The 15,819-nt window shown below is 37.0% G+C and overlaps 1 pseudogene; it reads left to right on the forward strand.

Moving 5' to 3' along the window:
* The first annotated feature begins 4,758 nt into the window (after positions 1-4,758).
* On the forward strand, positions 4,759-11,735 carry LOC101345947 (dual specificity protein kinase TTK-like; annotated as a pseudogene).
* Positions 11,736-15,819: the final 4,084 nt, after the last annotated feature.

Genomic DNA, 15,819 nt, shown 5'->3' on the forward strand with positions numbered 1-15,819 from the left:
AGAAAACAAAAATCCTCACACCTGGACCAATAAGCAACATCATGATAAATGGGGAAACGATTGAAGTTGTCAAGGATTTCAAGTAAGGATCCACAATCAACACCCATAGAAGCAGCAGTCAAGAAATCAAAAGACTCATTGCATCGGGCAAATCTGCTGCAAAAGACCTCTTTAAAGTGTTGAAAAACAAAGATGTCACCTTGAGGACTAAGCTGCACCTGATCCAAGCCATGGTGTTTTCAATAGCATCATATGCATGTGAAAGCTGGACAATTAATAAGGAAGACCGAAGAATTGATGCCTTTGAATTAGGGTGTTGGAGAAGAATATTGGATATACCATGGACTGCCAAAAGAATGAACAGGTCTGTCTTGTAAGAAGTACAACCAGAATGCTCCTTAGAAGCAAGGATGGCGAGACTACGTCTTACATACTTTGGACATGTTGTCAGGAGGGATCAGTCCCTGGAGAAGGCCATCATGTTTGGTAAAGTACGGGTTCAGCGAAAAAGAGGAAAACCCTCAATGAGATGGATTGGCACTGTGGCTGCAACAATGGCCTCAAGCATAACAACGATTGTGAGGATGGCACAGGACCGGGCATTGTTTCATTCTGTTGTTCATAGGGTCGCTGTGAGTCAGAACCAACTCGATGGCATCTAACAGCAACAACAACAAATAGATTTTTAAAAATTATAGTTATCTTTTAACCACTGGATCTTTATAAAACACCTTGAATAGCTCTGATGTTCCTAGACACCTATTTCAATTTGTTTTTAAAAATATGCAAACTGATACTGATTTGCCTGGTACCATCCAGTTTATTAAGGATAGAGCCAAGGCGAAAATCCAAAACTTTTGCATTGATTCCAATACTTTGGTACTTTTTCAACTGTATAGTTTTCATTTTAGCATGACAAGTCATTGTCATCCAACCAGCATCGTAAGTCTTCAATATGCCGTCCCAATATTATATCGTTATATCTAGGGATGGGGTACATGGCAAGACCAATGAATTCCATGATAATAAACCCATTTCCTTGCTTCTTTTGCTATAAAATGAGTTCCTTATCAGAAGCATTATTGTGTGAATACCATAGTTTTGACTAAAGTATTCAATAAGTCCAGTGAAGGTGAAACTGAAAAAATAATTGGGGGAAGGTAAAAATACGTTTATAATCTGAGTAACTATTTCAAATTTATAACCTGAGTCACCTCCAGCCCATGACGGAAGGGATTCAATATAATTAAACTGCCATCAGATATAAGGCTGGTCCCCATGAGAAATGGTATTCACTCAGGAGTTCAGCATTGGTCTTTGCTATTGGAAGATTGCTCACTCGACTAGATATGCCTTACTAAGACAAATCCTTGTTGTTGACCTCCTGAATAACACTCATTTCTTCTGAATTTTCATGGGGTTTCTCTCCCATCACTTGGAACATAAGTTATTTGCTACATCTTTCTCACCAGGTTCAGTTTCTGTGATCTTATCAATATGTTAATGCAGCATTATGCTCTCAAATATTCAAGGTACCCATGTACTATATCTTGACATAGAGCAAAGCTGACATATTTATGAGGTAATACAGCTAATATGTGCTGCCCTCCAACCTAGATGAAAGCAAACTCTCTGGTAGCCCTTCCTAATCAATACATAGATAAAAGCATTTGCTGGATTAATAGCTTTTACTAGCTGCTCAGCTTCACACTATTTGCTCCAATATATGAACCATATCTCTAACAACAGTTGGAATTGGAGGTAATTCCTAATTGCATTCACAATAGTCCTGTATCATTTTCCAGCACTGATATTTCTTCACAGGCCAAACTGTAGTATTAAGTGGGGGTATGATAGAATTCATCATTCTTGCATATTTCAAGTCTTCGATTTTGGCATACTTATTTGGGATTGCAGTAGAGATGAGGTATTTTTCCCTTTTTGGATAGAATAGAATCAGAGATGTCCAGTTTTCCCTCACACCATTACAGACTTTACTCTATGGGTCAGGAAACCAACGTGGGGATTCTGCTGGTTATTTAGTACAGATACTTTAAATATGCATTCAGAATTTTGGGAAATAACTATAGACTAGTTTTGCAGATTCACCAGTCTCACTAAGAGATGGACTCAGACCAATTTTCCATTTCTCAACAACCTCCCTAAGTCCCAAGTCAGTGGCGAATTGCAGTGGCCTTTTGGGTTATCAAAAATTCATCTCAATCAGAGACATTGTGTCTAGTAATCTTCAAAATATATGGATATTTGTCTTTGTCCAAAGCAAGTTATCTTGAAAAATGTTTGCAGGTCCCTTTGAGGAAAGCTGAAAATAACATTTCCATTGCATAACTATGGTTTTGTTATAGGATTTTCCTTCAGACGAACTCTGCTTCCCTTTCACTCCATGGACTCTAGGGTCTTTTTATTAGTTCAAGTCAGGGAATTGAGTTAGAGACTCTTGACCCTCCAAGTTGATGGCTCATCTCAAATCTGTTTACTTACCCAGTGTTTTTGTTTTCTTTTCTCCGATTACACCCATTAGAATAGAATGTACTAGATTTTTCATTGTTTCAGTCAAGGTTCAATGAAAGAAACAGAATAAGTGTGATATTTATTACTGGAAATGACTTATGCATATATGGGAGCTTACTAAGCCACCTCTGCAAGGTTGTCTCCATACTAAGGCTGGAATCTGAAGCCCACAGATAGGCAGTTGGGAAGGTAAGATCAGACCTGTCTGGAACCACAAAAGGACAGACTGAAACCTCTGACCTTGCTGAGGAGAGTATCCTGCAGAAAATGTAGCTCTTTCTCATGGAGTTGAGTGTACACACACCTGTCCCAGAAGTCAGAGAAACTAAATGAAGATCCAGTGTGAAGGAAACACAATTGCAGGCCCAGCTGCTTCTTCATGCCAATGAGGAGAGTCAAGAGACCATCAAGAATAACAAATGTACTGCAAAATGGCTGCTGCTTCCCTTCTGCTGTCTACTAACTCTCTTGAGAGAATCTTGTAGCCCACCCTAATTGGAAACATACAAGAAAAGGGAATTCTGAAAAATATAGTTCAGTTTAGCCAAGTTGGCACATTACAAAGCTATCATATTTATCTATTGCAGTTCTAGGAACACCAGGAACAATTAGTCCCAGTCAAGTCTGTGCAGGTCAAACGATTATGATTAAAAAACGTTATGGAATGATTTGTGAATATAAAGATGCAGGTTTAGAACAGTCAGTTGGCTTCTGTTACTCCAAGATTACATCACCACCACTGAAATAATGAAGGTGACCCCTGCTATAATGGCCCTGCCAAAGACAGCCCATGTTAGTGCTCTCTCACTATTGTATTTCTTAATTCACTAGAGAAAGTACTGTTTGTTGGACACTTCTCAATTCAATGGTGAAAGGAATATCCTCTGCATCCTTCACAGGAAAAAGATTACTTTGTATAAGAGGATAGTTCATGATAAATCCACTGCAGAAATGTTATCTCCCTAAGCATTTTCATTTTTTCCCTTCTTGCATTATACGTCAATTAAATTCCAGTATCTCAATTTAATGTGAGCCAACATTAAATACGGATTTTAGTTATCCAGTTATCCACCCAACTATTAGAAGCACTCATCACTGCTCAAGCTATAACTCATATTAATAATCTGACCTCATGTAATGTTAGGATTTTTCCTTCCTGAAAAAAAACACATCTATAATCCTTTCCTTCATGCATTACCAGGTTTTGGTTGATATAAACTGACAAAAATGTAGCAAATCTTTTGGTTTGTATTCTATCTCCTCTCAGGTCATAATTCATCTTCACCCTTCTGAGGGTACGCTGGTCATTTAACTCTGGGTCAGGAAGACATGAGAGGTAATCATTGTTGGTCTTAAGAATAATCAGCATCTCCTTGAATGGTATCTGCCTCAAATGAGGATATTGAAGTGTCTTAAAGCAAAGAAAGGCTAACTTTCTCAGATCAGGGACGAGCTGTTTCTTCTTAAAAGCTAAGTTTAAGAGGATTGACATGGGGATGGATGGGATCTAAGTAATCATATTCATCACAATCCAGACAAATGCCCTCATTTCAAATTTCAGAGTCCCATACTTTTCTAGTTAACATCTTAAAATTTGCTTAAGAGCCCCAGAATGGTTCTGAATTTGATTTGCATTGTGTTTCTTTGGTTTCCAAAATCAAAATGTGGTCAGCTTTTACATTTTATCAGCACTATGATACAGGAGATAATATATCCTTTTAAATCAGTCATAGAAGCTCATAGAATTTTATATTTCCTTTCTCCTCCTGTCTTTCTATTCCATGCATGTGTTTGTTCTCTCATGCTCTTTTCAACATTAATTTTCAAAATGTTTTTTATGGATTTGTAGATACAAAGTATTTAATTCATTGTAGGAAAAAATATGAAGGGAAAGTTATTAGGTGGCAAGATTAGAAACTACAATGAAGTGGGGATGAGGAAACAAATACTAATATTTTTTCACCTATTTTTAATAATTCATGTATTGTTTAAATGTACTAGCTGTCAGCGTGGTAGGCATAATTATAGTTCTAAGATAGCCCCCAGATCCCCACCCTCTGATGCACATGTCTTGTATAGATCCCTCCACTTGAATGTGCTTGGAACCTGTGAATATAGGGGGATATTGATCATGTAATTATGTTAAATTACAGGACAAAAGGGATCTTGCAGACGTAATTAAGGTTACTACTCAGTTGACATTATATTAATCAAAAGGGAGACTATATGGGGGGCCTGACCTTCACGAGCTATTTAAATCTGCATCCAGAAGTTAGAATAAGAGGAGGTCAAGGATTGGAAAAAGCAGAGCAGTCTCTTGATAGCCTTGAAGAAGTAACTTCCACCTTGTGGAGAGGTGAGGAAACCGCAGGTTGCCTCTCACAGTTGAGAACAGCCTCTAACTAACACTCAGCAGGAAATATGAGACCTTCATCCTGCAACCTAAAGGAACTGAATTCCAACAATTTGAATGAACTTGGAAGAGGACTGCAAGCCTCAGATAAGATATCAACCCCAACCAACACTTTGATTTCAGACCATGAGTGTGATGGTTAAGATTGTGTGTCAACTTGGCTGGGCCATGATTCTCAGTGTTTATATGTGATCACCCCCATAATGGAATCTGCTGTGAGTAGCCAGTCAATTGAAAGGGAGTTTCCTTGGGCCTGTGGCCTGCATCTGAGTATAAGCGGATGTTCTGGCTTTTGCCTACTCTAGATCCTGCAGCTGGCTCCTGTTCGTCTGACCTCCCGTTCTTGGGACTTGAGCTAGCAGCTTACCTGCTGATCTTGGGATTCATGGATCTTCACAGCTTGTGAGCAAGAGCCCTGCTCTCTGACCTGCTGACCTGCCAATCTTGGGTTCACCAGCCCCTGCAGCTACATGAATCAGGGTAAGCCTCTATCCTGATCCACGGACTTGGGATGTTTCAGCCTCTACAATGACGTGAGCCATTTCCTTGATATAAATCTTTCTATATTTATATTTACGAGCTCTACTGGTTTTGTTTCTCTAGAGAACCCAGCCTAAGACAATGAGCTAAGAACTCAGACAAGTTGTACTAGACTCCTAACCTATGGAAATGGGTAGGTAATAAACTTGTGTTGTTTTAAGCCATTATTCTTGTAGTACTTTGTTACACAGCAATAGAAAACTAATGCAATCAGTCAAGGTATAAAATATCATACGAGGCAGAGAAAATTACTCTAAAAACTTCCCATGAACATGTTTAATCAAGTTATTGCTTTTGTTCATTCTACAATTGGATGATTGCAGTACTATAGGGTTTTAGTAGATCCCCAGTGGTGAACACTATTTGTTTAAAATATATGGCAGAACCACTAACACCAAGTTAGATAACACTGAGGGTATGGAAGACTTTTGTCACTAAAAGAACTTTAAAGAAAGAAGATATGAGAAGTTTTCTCTTATCATCAAATTCCTAGATAAAATAGACTTTTTCTGAGATTTCCTACAGTTTTTCCTTAAACCGCTGCACCCTTGCTTTTTCACCCCTACTTCCCCACCATCCAAAACACTGAAAACATAATTCCATTACTAACAAACCACTCAATTTCTCATTTATGGCAGAGGGTTCTCTTTAAGTAAATCCTGGTTCTTCCCTTAATTTTTCTCTCTATATCTCATAACCTGGATTCTTCTTCCTGTTTAAAGTCCTCCTATGTGGTTAAGATGGAGCCCTGGTGGCACAGTGGTTAATAATTTGGCTGCTAACCAAGAAGTCAGCAGTTTGAATCCACCAGCCACTCCTTGGAAACCCTATGGAGCAGTTCTACTCTGTCCTAAAGGGTCGCTATGTGTCGGAATTGACTTGATGGCAATGGATTTATGGGTTTTTCAGTGCATCCTCTCCTGACTCTTGTGGAAAATAGTTTTCTTGATCATTCCTTTTTTTTGATATTTTATCTGGCTCCCTTCCCTCAGTGTACACACCCTTGAAGTCCCTTCTATTCACCGACCTCTGCTAAAGAATATCTTGCCTTGACCTTACAGTTCCTTCAATACACTCTGTAGTTTCTTTCTGCCTTTCCAAAGTTTATAAAGCAGCAAATGACACACTCCATGTCCATGAGATTACACATGTTAAACTACTTGGCCCATTAAAGCTTAACTTATCCCACCAGTTTACCTAAACGGTCTTACTAGGGTCACCACTGCTTCCCTAATGAACAATAACAATTCTTCTTTTCATAGGCTAAGGTTTGCTATGTTATCCAAAAAGTCCATACATTCAGTGTTCATCCAGCCATAGATAACAGATAGCCAGTGACCCTGGCTTTTTGAGGCTTCACCTCAACAAATACATCCATGATTGGCATAGCAAAGAAGGAGTTGGACAATTACTGACTTTCACTCGGATGTGTCTCTATTATTCACATTTGACCGATCAAAACAATTCTGTTGGCCATGCTGACTTCAAGAGAGAAGAGCATATAATCCTGTCATGTGCCCAGGGGAAAAGGGAACTGGATATCAGTAAATAGTAGTGATGCCTGCCTATTTTTTGTGGTCTTTTCTCCTTGAAATGCCATACAGTTTTCCCTAATTGAATTCTTGTTGTCCTTTCAGATTCAGATCAGGAAACACTTCATTCAGGAAGTCTTCTCTGATGAACCCATATCCCAGGGGCCTCTCTTCTCATGATAGTCTGTGAATTTCCATAACACCAAATCTTGTTTCATAATATTTTATTTGTGTGACTGTCCTTCTTGAAGAGAGAGAGACTGCTTTATTTGTCTTTGATTTTACACTGCTTTATGTAGTTTCTGTTAATGGTAAGTAGATAATAAATACTTACTGACTGAATAAATGTATGCGTGAATGTATAATTGAATGATAAGACACTATTCCAAAATAAAGTTAAAGTATTTCAGGAGTAAGATTGCTGATAATTTTTATGAACCTGATTTTCTTTTAATTATGTCATCGAGTTTGGCTTTTAATATAAAATCTCTTAACAAATGGAAATCCCACTCTATGTAGGATATTGACACACTCAACAGTATATTCTGTTGCCAGTGTGCTTACATAATATTTTGCTTCCTTTCGCATTAAATGATTATCTAATTATCTTGCTATCACACCCCAAACTAGAATCTTGAACATCATCTCAGATGGTTCTCCTTTGCTTGCTTTCCATATCCAATTAATGTCCAAGACTTTCTTTATACCTCCTAAAAATTTAAAAATATTTTCCACTTTTTCTCTCCGTGTTGTAAATTTCTAGATTTCATTTCCATATTATCATTGATCACCTGGATTTCTGCAGTGTTCATACAAATGTCATCCCTGTTTCCAAATTTGCCAAATTAGATTCATCATCTGTATTCTTGCTCTTCTTATCTCTCCAACTGAAAATCTGATGCTGTATGGCCTAGCCTTTAATAGACCTGGTGTTCAGAGATCTATACAATGCGGCAGGAGAGGATGTTGGGGTAAAAGTTTAAGATGGACTGTTCCCCAAGAGAGTATGCTGGATCTCCCTGGCATCCAAGATCCTGGATTGGAAAGAGCAGGTGAATTGATAACTTCCCTTCTGGGAAAGCTGGAAGTGAACAAATAGAGCAGGGGGCAGAAAGGCAACTTACATTTGTTTCAGTAGGGTTGTGATAGCCTGTCCTTAACCCACAGCCCCATAGAGAAAAAGTCTCACTTATTTTTTCAACCCTGAAGATTCTGCCCTTGAATATATTCAAACAATAGAATCTGAGTCTCAATGAATTGGCAGAGTAAAATTACGAGGCCTTTGAATCGGTTCATTCCATGTCAAACCCTTGCTTAGAATTTGCACTTCCACCCCGGATATACTGAATCAGCATCTACATTTTAACATAATCCCCAGGTAATTCTTACGTATAATAAATTTTGAGAACCATTGTTCTACTAGTGGTTCTCAGAATTGGTCCTTAACCAGCAATGTTAGCATTGTCTGGGAACTTGTTAGAAATGCAAATTATCAGCAAAGTTGCAACTGGAAGAAACTGGTTCGAAGGCCTGAAAATTACAGCTTATCTAATAGGCCTCTGGAGCCAGATGGAGGAAGATAAGATGGAAAATTTGGAACACATGGCAAGAGAAAAAAAAAAACTGCTGGTGGAGACAGATGGACACCTGATTTGTTTTAAGTACTTAGGAAGATGCATTCACAAATTGGATTAAATGAGAGAAAATTGAGACCCAAATTACTGACTTAACAGGTCCAAGGAAAATATCAAAAGCAAACAAACCAAAAAACAAAACAAAACAAAACAAAAAAAAACCAAATTAGCAGGAAACTAATAGGAATTTCAAAGGGAGGAAGAGGAACAGATGAGTGATGCGGAATAATAAAACAAAGAAAACTTCTCTGAGTTGAATGAAGAACTCTGCCTTGATATTGAGAGGGCTCACTTGAGTTCCAACCTATACTGATGAGAAAAAACACGTGATTGGGCATATCCTGATAAAATACATGATTTCTAACGATAAAAGAAATAATTTTACAACTTCCCATATGTAAAAGACAAGTTACCTGCAAAGGAAAACAATTCTGGCTGACATATCTGCATTATCAGCAGTTGAACACACAATATTACTTACAGAGAGAAAAGGTTTTCAACCGGATCTCAAAAAAAAAAAGGAAAAAAAAGTTTCAAGATATGCAAGAACAAAAAAAAAAAAAAATGTATTATTCAAGTACCTCATCTAAGAAAAAAACATTTGGAAATTAAAAGGATTACCACCAAGAAAAGGAGCCCTGGTTGCAAAGTAGTTAAAGTGCTCTGCCGCTAACTGAAAGATCTGCTGTTCGAACCCACCAGCTGCTCCATGGGAGAAAGATGTGGCAGCAGTCTGCTCCTATAAAGATTTACAGCCTTGGAAACCCTATGGAGCAGTTCTACTCTGTCCTAAAGAATTGCTATAAGTTGGATCCAGTCAGCTGCAATGGGCTTAGTTTTTTGTTTTTTTGCTATGACCAAAAAAAAAAAAAAAAAAAGAACCAAAACTGAGAACTCAAACTGTGGCCATCAGGAAGAGATGGAATAACAGTATGATTCTTGATATAAATAAATTGATAAGTAGATGTACATGGAGGTTTTGTCGTTGTTGTTGTTTGTTTCTTTAAGCTGCTATGGAGTTGATTCTGACTCATGGTGGCCCAATGTATGTCAGTGTGTCAGAGTAGAACTGTTCTTCATAGAGTTTTTAATGGCTGATTTTTCAGAAGTACATCACCAGGTCTTCTTCCAAGGCATCGCTGAGTGGATTCGAACCTCCAAACTTTTGGTTAGAAGTCAAGTGTTCAGACACACAAATATGTGTGTGTGTGTGTATGTACATACATATGTATACGTATATATATGTATATATATATAAAACCCATTGCCATTGAGTCAATTCTGACACATAGGGACCCTACAGAGCAGAGTATAACTGCAGCATAGGGTTTCCAAGGCTGTAAATTTTATGGAAACAGATTGCCACACCTTTCTCGTGAGGAGCAGCTGGTGGATACGAACCACCTACCTTTCAGTCAGCAGTCGAGCACTTAACCACTGTGTCACCAGAGCTTCTACGTATATGTATACACACATATATACGTGCATGTGTTTGAGTGTGTAAAATAAACTACTAATGGATAAGTGTGTACTTTCTGGGATTATTTGAGCACTACAAAAGACTCACAGAAGATAGACATTGTAAGGAAAATTCCAAAAAGAACTACATTATCTCAACCAAAATTTAAGATAGGCAAGACAGGAGAGAGAAAAGAAGTTCAAGCGTTTCCTAAAATCTCATTGTTTGGAGCTGGAAAGGAGGAGAGCTGTAAAGCATTCTAAATTAATTATCTTACAGAAAAAAGAGTAAGGGAGAATTGTTGCTTTTGTTGTCAGTTGCCGTTGATTCGATTCCGAATCAGGGTGGTCCCATGTGTACAGAGTAGAGCTGCTCCATAGGGTTTTTAAGGCTGTGACCTTTTGGAAGAAGATCATCAGGTCTGTATTCTGAAGGGAGAATTATGTGTGCGCAAATAGTGGGAGAAGAAATTGTTATCTTGTCACAAATAAAAGTAAAATTATATTATATTATATGGAGAGATGAATGGTAAACATTAATCAAATAGGATAAATTTCGAAAAAAGTCCAAATGAACACAAGTTGAAAATGGAATGTTTAGCAACTGATTAAGTTAGCACAGAGAGAGAAAAGGAAGCTTCAGTCTAAGTAACAAATTTGAAGAAAATCAAGTCCATCTGTACCTTAATTAAAACACAACACTTGTTGTATATGGATGCATTTGGTTGTATCTAGCGTCTCTTCCGCTCTCTGATAAACTTCATTTATGATCTCAGCATCCTCTTCAAAAAATGAATTCATTTCAGTTATAGGGGAGAATTTATTCCATATTGAAGCAAACAGGAAGTTGAGGTTCTAGTAGATTGTTTCAAGTATTAAGTGAAAAGAAACAGATACATGCTATAAAATGCAAATGTATGAGAAGTAGATGAGCAAACTATTGAGAATTATGGGAATGTAAATCTTATTTGAATATATTACAACAATACAATAATAGGATCCCCAGACATTATGATTATAAAATCACAGACTAGAACATCTACGTGGAAATGGAGTATAGAAATATTGATCTTAATAAGTGGCTTAAAAAATAAAATTCAGCAATCATGGGAATAATTTCTTGAAAAAAATATGTTGGAGGCAATTCACACAATTAATCAACATGGCATTTTGTTCACCTTGATCTGAAACCAGATAACTTGTTGATAGTTGACTGAATGCAAAAGCTAATTGATTTGGAATTGCAAGCCAAATGTATCCAGATACAGTAAGTATTGTTAAAAATCCTCAGTTTGGCACAGTTAATTATATGATGCTATAAAAAATAGAAAATGTCTTCTTCAAGAGAAAATGGAAATTAAAATCAAAGTTAAATTCCAAAAGTGAAGTTTAATTCTTATAACACATTCTGTACTACATGATTTATGGGGAAATATCATTTCAGCATATAATTAATCCAATTTCTAAAGTACATGACATAATTTACCCTAATCATAAAATTAAATGTTCTGATAGTCTAGAAAAAGTTCCTCAAGATGTGTTAAACTGTGATTATAAGGAACCCTAACAGAGATATCCATTTCTGAGCTCCTAGTGTATCATATATTCAATTTCAAGCTCATCTAAGTAATCAGGAGGATAAGGGGATCACTAAAGAAATAAAATATGCTCTAGACCAACTTCTTGTTCTGAATTCTCTTAACTCCATTTTGAAAACTGTTAGAACTTCATGTAAGTGCTATCTTATATAGCCATTGAGTCGATTCCAACTCATAGCAGTCCTTTAGGACAGAGTACAACTGCCACCTAGGGTTTCCAAGACTGTAATCTTTATGGAAGCAGACTGCAATATCTTTCTCCCGAGGAGCAACTGGTGGGTTAGAACCACCAACCATTCAGTTAGAAGCTGAGCACTTAACCACTGCACCACCAAGGCTCCTACATAATTACTATAAAAAACCAAAACCAAACCCATTGCTGTAGAGTTGATTTCAACTCATAGAGACCCTATAGGATACGGTAGAACTGCCCCATAGGGTTTCCAAGGAGTAGCTGGTGAATTTGAACTGCCAACCTTTTGGTTAGCAGCTAAATGCTCAGCCACTGTGCCACCAGGGCAGAATCCTGGAAGATGTTAATAAAGGGAACACGTTCCATTATTTTTTATTACTTGCTCAGGCTTGGAGACAAGCAGAGTTCAGAGACCTGTAGGAAAGAAAGAAGCCTGACTATAGTTTGGTCAAAACAAAGCAGAGGGTAAGAAATGGGTAATTTTCAACATCTGGTCAACATCATTCCTGTGTACATGATATACATGCATTCATTTTTCTGGGGAGAGCTTCCTAATTCGATTGGAACAGGGCCTTTTGCCACCTATTGTCTTTTCAAAAGAGTCAGAGCTAGAAGATAAATTATACAAAGAGGTAACAAAATAAAGTCTAAATCCACAGACAGAGTTAGGCAGAATTTTTAGGGATTTCAGTGCTAAGAAGTAACTAAGAAGCCATCAACTGAAATATTCACCACTATATTACACACTACCAAGAATTTCAAAACACTGTCAATTAAGTTCTGATACCTGCTCAATTTTAATATGCCACTCAGTTTTAGAGATGTTTAGAAATGAAAAATGTACAACTCAGAATCAATTACATGTATTAGTTTTGTTTAGAATGAATATACTTGTCAAATGGATGAAAATTTATTCAAGAGAAATACGTATTAATCAACCCTAGTGACCTCTCCTCACACTTGAAATATAAGGTTAAAATACCAGCAAATATTGTTGTTGTTAGGTGCCGTCAAGTTGGTTCTGACTCATAGCAACCTTATGCACCACAGAACGAAACCCTGCCCGGTCCTGTGCCATGCTCACAATCGTTGTTATGCCTGAGCCCATTGTTGCAGCCACTGTGTCAATCCATCTTGTTGAGGGTCTTCCTCTTTTTTGCTGGATTTTCAGCAAATGCGTGATTTGTAAAGAAACACTATCCATTATTTTCTATTAATATATAATTAAATATTAATAGGTGGAGGCATTACACAAATGTGATCTTCTTCTTTTTCATTCTCTAAAGCACTCTTCCTGGATTCTATACATGAAAGACTTTAGTAGTGGAATTTATCTGAATAATTAAAGAAAAGGATTTCTACCACATTGGCCCATGCCCCTCACAGAATGCTGTGCTTTCTGAATGCAACATCTTACTCTATCCCTCTTTTACTAGTCATGGGGTCAAAGCACTGAGTGCAGTCAAATGGCCTTACAAGTAAATATCCTCTACAAGTGGAAATTCGAGGTAAACCAAATCTTTTCTATCTTGTTGAACTTACCTGACAGGACAAGAAATACTGCTCCAAAGAGCTGTAGCCGGCAGTACTTTACATTCAGGTCCAGTCTTTGACTTCACTGCCCAGAAGCAATCAGATTCCTTCAATCAGATACCTTCCATTTCTAGGGTCTCTTTTGTTCTGAACTGTAAGAACATAGTCAGGTCGATATTTTATATTTTATAAACAGACACAAGCATTGATAAGAGCTAGACTACCAGTGACATTAAAAATTACTGCATAGTAAATGATAGTAATCGAAATGATACTTTAATTGAACTTAAGGATAATAGAACTTTAAAAAAAAAACAAACTAAAAATAGCAAGACTTTTTTCCTTTACACCAGGAGATAGTCACTTGCATTAACTAGAGTTGCCAGGATGCAATTTAATAAATTTAATAGACAGTAGTAACAAGGTACTTAATTGGGCAAAACTCACTCCAGGTTACAAAATCAAAAGACTTTTACTAAATTATTGTTACTTAAGAGGTAATGATTTTTGGAGTATGTACCTAGTTGCTAGAGAAAAATAATCTATCTTTTATTTCAGTTCCAGACTTGATTTCCCTATAAATTAGAAAGGTTATGGAATATTTTGATATAGTTGTTTAATTTATTCATGAGAATTGTGTGTTAATGTGGTATTGCTTGCTAAAGGATGTTACTTTGAACTACTTTCTCAATCATAACAACATTAATAAAACAATAATCATAGTAATAACAAGAGCACATATTCTATGCTAAAGGCAGAGCTAGATGCATTGTAGAGATTGCCTTATGCGTCAGGATAATCTCTCAAGGTAGTGACTGGTGTCCACATTTTCAAAGCAAGGAATGAACATTAGACAGGCTGTGTAATTTGTCAAAGTATCCAGCTGGTAAATATCCAGCTGGCATACTTTGTTTTATACAGAAACAAAATCTAAGTCTAACACCAAAGCCTATGTACTTCTTACTTAACCATACATACAAATTCCTATAAATAGTCTATACGCATGAAACTAAGAAAAGTTTTTCTTTTTTCTTTCTGTCGCATCTGTTTATAATATGTCTGAGTAAACTGATCTCTTAAATGGCCAAGTCCATCATCCATAAGCGATTAAGTTTTCATTCTTGCTTAGAGGAAAGCTGAGCTGAATTCCTTGTAATTTGTCAGAGAGCAGAACTTTAAAAAGTATTTTTTTATTCAAGTTCATGTCATTCCTTGGTGTTATGGATTGAATTGAGTTCCCCAAAATATGTGTTGAAGACCTTACCCTGTACCTGTAATTACGACTGTGTTTGGAAGTAGGATTTTTCTTTTGCTATGTTAATGTGGTCATCCCAGAGTAGGCCGAGCTCTAAACCCAATGATTTCTGAGTGGTTCTTATAAAAACAGCAGAATAGACACAGAAACACCCACACGGAGGGAGACAGACACCATGTGAGGACGTGTCTACAAGCAAAGGAATGCCAAGGACTGCCGGCAGATGTCAGAAACTAGGAGAAGGCTCACAGAAGGAATGGACAAGGCAGAGACCCTGAATTTAGACTGCTAGCTTCCTGAACTCAGAGAAAATACATTTCTGTTTTTTAAAGCCGCCTACTTGTGGTATTTTTTGTTATGGCGGCGCTAGGTAACTAAGACACCTAGGATACACTTGTTCTGCATGCTCTTCAACTCATAAATGATAATCAGCATAAGAATTTGGGGTTTGTCGGCAGAGTATTCACAACTTCAGTCATTTAGTTGAGTTTCTGGTAATCTTTAACTTTTTTCCTCTAGTAGCAGCCTCTGGTAAAAAGTTTTTCTATTTAGCAAGATAAACAGTAGAAATAATAATATATATTTTGACTTGTCTTTCTTAGCATCAGATCTTTCCAAATCCTATTTCAGGGAAGTCTTCTCTTTTTTCTTGGGAAAGCACAACAAAAAACCAAAGAGTATTTTCAGTCAGGTATTATGCAAGACAGAGAGAGATTTTCCACATTAATAAAATAAAAGGCATATGTATGCCCAGATGGACTTTCATTGTTTACACATTTTCCAATAATTATAACTTCTTCTAACAAGCTAAGGGGAAAATTGCTCCAAAGATAAGGAAAATTAGCTGAAGTCTCCTTGTCAAAATGTGGCTGAGTTAGTGTTTTGAATCTTGATTTACACAGGAGATGTGAGATGCTGTATAGATTTCATGCTCTAATTACTCCTGCCTCTACCTTGTCATTTAATATGATTGTTGAACTTAAAAGGACCCATTTCAAAATGTACTCATGATGGAGCCTAGGCTGACGGGAGTGAGATTTGTAATATAACTGAAAAGTTTGACAGTAAAATGAATGTGACGTCTTTCCATAAAAGAGAAGTAAATTAGATGTGAATTCAAAAGAAATGAAG

This window comes from Trichechus manatus, unplaced genomic scaffold (genome assembly GCF_000243295.1).
Source record: "Trichechus manatus latirostris isolate Lorelei unplaced genomic scaffold, TriManLat1.0 scaffold00012, whole genome shotgun sequence".
Taxonomy (NCBI): domain Eukaryota; kingdom Metazoa; phylum Chordata; class Mammalia; order Sirenia; family Trichechidae; genus Trichechus; species Trichechus manatus.